Source organism: Morus notabilis, unplaced genomic scaffold, assembly GCF_000414095.1.
Source record: "Morus notabilis unplaced genomic scaffold, ASM41409v2 Scaffold397, whole genome shotgun sequence".
NCBI lineage: Eukaryota > Viridiplantae > Streptophyta > Magnoliopsida > Rosales > Moraceae > Morus > Morus notabilis.
In genome coordinates this window covers 261826-266554 of record NW_010363944.1, presented here as the reverse complement: position 1 = coordinate 266554, position 4729 = coordinate 261826, and positions in this window count along the sequence as shown.

Sequence of the window (4729 nt, the reverse complement as noted above, 5' to 3'; positions counted from 1 at the left end):
ATTAATTCTATTAATTCCAATAGTTACTCCACTATAAACTTGGAATTGAACTCTCGAAATTACAGACATTAATTACTTCTAAACTGCGAAGTGTCCATTTGATATAGTCATTACATATAGATCAATCCTCCATAAATAATTCATATTCATAATTAGGTAGAATCCGTTAACCTCTCTAATTATATATGCATCCTTGAGTACCATTGATTCTCTAAGGGATAGTGATTCATAAAACACATTCATGAACCAGAGTGCTCTTACTAATCCAAGTACCAAATCAACACTCAAGAGAATTATTTACCTGCTTCTTTCTTAAAAAGGAATGGATTCCATCTCGTATAATAACATTCTCAGCTACCTATTTCATTATGTCTCCAAAATATAAGGAATAGGATTCAGGGTCTCAGAATCCGTACCGAGTAAATCGAAAGACATAAATCCATAAATATGAGTTTGTTAAGAACTCAGGATTAAGATCATCCTATATATGACCATCGGTAGACTCAATCAGAATTTCTATGCTTAACGGAAATTATTAGAAATTCATATTGTGTCTGTGTCCTTGTTCCACATAATCTTATTATGCGAAATACACTCATTCAATATCTCGCCATATTAACAGTGCGGATAACACCGTTCCATTCTAAATGGGAATGACATGTATTAATAATGTTTTAATTAAAGATTCTGAACTTTAATTAAATTCATCATGAACAATGTTTTTTATTATTATCCTTAAACACTATCCTCTCGTATATAACACTTATATACTATGTTTGAGGTTACATAAACAATCGCAGAATTTTCATTTGATATTCATAAAATATTCATAAATATATGCACATAAAATGATGAATAAACTCTTTTATTAATTAAATAATAAATATCCTATTACATCTCATGCTTCTAGGACACTATTCCCAACAATAACCTCCGTCTACCACCAGAAGGTCAAGTTCCCTACCCCAAACGGCATAGGTGAGATGAAGAGCACAGTATGAGGCTAGGGTTGCATACTCTGATGCCATGCGCGTATACGACGAGCCAAGGCGACAGGGGGCCAGGATGGTCTATCAAAATACCGCCGAAGACATAGACCCCAGGGTTCAAGAGGAGGTCACATGGTCCCAACCCATCCAGCAATTGGTGAAGATCCGAGTTGATGAGGGCGAGCCAACCAAAGTACTAAAAATGGGCTCAGACCTAGCCCCATCCCTTAAGATTGAGGTCGAAGACTTCCTCAAAAAGAACTTAGATGTCTTCGCCTGGAATCATGCTGACATGGAAGGGATTGACGCCGAGGTTATATGTTTCTCCCTGAACGTTGATCCCTCATATCTTCCCAAGCGCTAGAAGCGTCGACCAATGAACCCAGAAAGGTATGAGGCGCTGAAAGAGGATGTCGACAAGTTGTTCAACAATGGGTTCATCAGGGAGGCCCATTACCCGCGTTGGGTCTCGAACCCCATTTTGGTGGTCAAGCCTAACAGAAGCTGGAGAACATGCGTCGACTTCAACGATCTTAACAAAGCCTGCCCAAAGGATGGCTTTCCACTCCCTCGAATAGACCAGATGGTCGACGCCACAGCAGGACATGAAATGTTGAGTTTTATGGATGCCTACTCCGGGTACAACCAGATCCCCATGCATCCAGCCGATGAGGAGCACACATCCTTCATAACCGACAGGGGCCTCTACTGCTACAAGGTAATGCCTTTTGGCCTAAAGAATGCGGGGGCTACCTACCAAAGGCTCATGAATAAGATGTTCGCTCGATAGCTCAGCAAATCAATGAAGATCTACGTCGACGATATGCTTGTGAAAGGTGTCAGGGCCAACCAACACGTCGACCATCTAGGTGAAATGTTTGGTGTACTAAGAAAATACCACATGAAACTAAACCCCCAAAAATGCACCTTTGGAGTTGGGTTAGGAAAATTCCTTGGTTTCATGGTCAGCAACTGGGGGATAGAAGCTAACCCTGAAAAGATTAAAGCCCTGCAGGATATGCGGTCTCCAACTAAACCAAAAGAGGTGCAAAGGTTGACAGGATGTGTCGCTGCCCTAAATAGATTTATATCAAAAGCAACAGACAAGTGCGTCCCCTTCTTCGACGCTTTGAAAGGGTGTAGGCGTTTTGAGTGGACACCACAATGTGAAGAGGCCTTCCAAAAATTGAATGAGCACTTGGGCAAGCCCCCAATCCTGACAAAGCCCAACCCCGATGAGGAGCTTAGCCTATACCTCTCCGTGTCCCAACACGTCGTAAGCTCCGTACTAATAAGAGAAGAAGAAAGGGTACAGTTGCCAATTTACTATGTGAGCAAAAGACTCCTCGACGCCGAGTAAAGATATGCGAAAATCGAACGCTTGGCCCTTGCCTTGATGGTAGCTTCAAGCTAGCTTCGGCACTATTTCCAATCTCACACAATACGGGCTCTCATAAACCACCCCTTGAGACAGGCGCTACATAAACCTGAAACTTCTGGCGGCTTCTCAAATGGTCGGTAGAGTTAAGCCAGTTCAACATTAAGTATGTACCAAGAACAGCGATCAAGGGCCAAGCGTTGGCCGATTATCTAGCCAAATTCTTCCATAGACCGGCTCCCGCCACGCCAGAAGAAGTCGAGAATACAGAATGGAAGCTCTACATGGATGAAGCATCGAACGATAACGGGTCAGGAGCCGGCATCTTGTTAATCAGCCCAGAAGGCTACAAGATTACCTCGGCGGTTTGATTTAATTCAAGGCGTCAAACAATGAGGCAGAATACGAGGCGCTAATTGCGGGGTTGCGATTGGCCAGTCACTTAAAGATTGAGAGGCTCAACATCTTCAGTGACTCTCAATTGGTCGTCAGGCAAGTGAAAGAAGAATACCAAGCGTGTGGCGAGAAAATGGGTGCGTACTTGAGAAAGGTGAAGGAAGAACTCATCAAGTTCAAAAACTACGAGATACTTCAGATACCACGAGCTGAAAACGCAAACGTCGACGCTCTAGCAAAGCTAGCATCTTTAAAAGATTCTGACACGCTAGGGGCCGTTCCTATCGAAGAACTGGAGCGGCCGACCATTAAGGAAATAACTAAGGCACTAATTGTCCAAACAGGTGAAAATTGGATGACGCCACTCATCCAATACCTAATGGATGCACAACTGCCAAACAATAAAGACGAAGCCAGACGGATCAGGTATAGAACCGCCAGATACTTATTGTACGACGGTTTGCTTTACTGACGAGGCTATTCAACACCTCTACAGCGGTGCCTGGATGATGACGAAACCCAGAAGGTCCTCCGAGAAATCCATGAAGGAGTCTGCGGTAATCATACTGGGGGGCAGTCTTTAGCTCTTAAGGTTTTGAGGTAATGATACTACTGGCCCATGCTAAAAAAGGACGCTTTTCAATACGCCCGATGTTGCGATAAGTGCCAAAGGTATGCCACAATTCGTAGAGGACCCCCAGAAAATTTAACCTCCATTCTCAGTCCATGGCCCTTCACCAAATGGGGGGTTGACCTAATCGGGCCATTACACCTTGCACCTGGAGGCTTTAAATTTGCCATCGTCGCAGTAGATTACTATACAAAGTGGGCAGAGGCAAAATCTCTGACTACAACCACGGAAGCAGCCTACACCAACTTCATGTGGAACAACATTGTGTGTAGGTTCGGGGTTCCCCACTCAATAGTATCTGACAATGGGACACAGTTCGATAATGCCTCAACACGCAGATTTTGTGATAGCCTGGGCATTCAAAAAGACTTCTAAGTGCTGATCCATCCACAATCTAATGGGCAAGTCAAGGCAGTCAATAAAATATTGAAGTATACCCTAAAAAAGAGACTTGACGATCTAAAAGGGAAATGGGCCGAAGAACTCCCCAAGGTCTTATGGGCATACAGAATAACGAGCCAAACTACCACGGGTGAAACACCCTTCTCCATGGCATATGGCGTCAAGGCAGTACTGCCTGTAGAAATTGAAACGCCGACCCTAAGAACCGTCATCCACAACGACGATGATAACACAGAAGGCATGAACGGAGAACTCAACTTGTTGGAAAAAAAGAGGCTCGACTCTCAACTACGTCTCGCTGCCTATCAGCAAAGAGCAGCATGATATTACAACAAGAGAGTTCAACAAAGGAGGTTCGTCCCAGGAGACCTAGTATTAAAAATGGTAACGCAGAGTACAAAGCCAAAAAATACCGGTCCCCTGGGCCCAACTTGGGAAGGGCCCTACCGTATAAGGGAAGTGTCGCGTCCTGGCACCTACATTTTGGAAAGCCTCGATGGCAAGAGAATTCAATACCCATGGAATGCAGAACAGCTAAGGTTGTACTACTAATAGTGTATGTAATTCTTACGCATTCCAATTGTACATTCTTTACAGTTTAAATAAATTGACATGTTTACAAAAGGAAAGGAATTCACCCCTTAATAACATGTCTTCTTAAAAAACCAAGGTATATTAAACAAACATAGGGGGCAGAGGTCCACGGATCGCTAAAAAATGACACGACGACCCTAAGGGGTGAAATCAGCGTCGACTCCTCCAAGGAGGAGAGGCGAACACTTAGCAAAATTCTAAGGAATTTTCTAAGACAAAAACCCCAAGGGGTGAAATCAGCATCGACTCCTCCAAGGAGGAGAGGTGAACACCTAGCAAAATTCTAAGGAATTTTCTAAAGATAAACGACCCCAAGGGGTAAAGTCAACAGCGACTCCT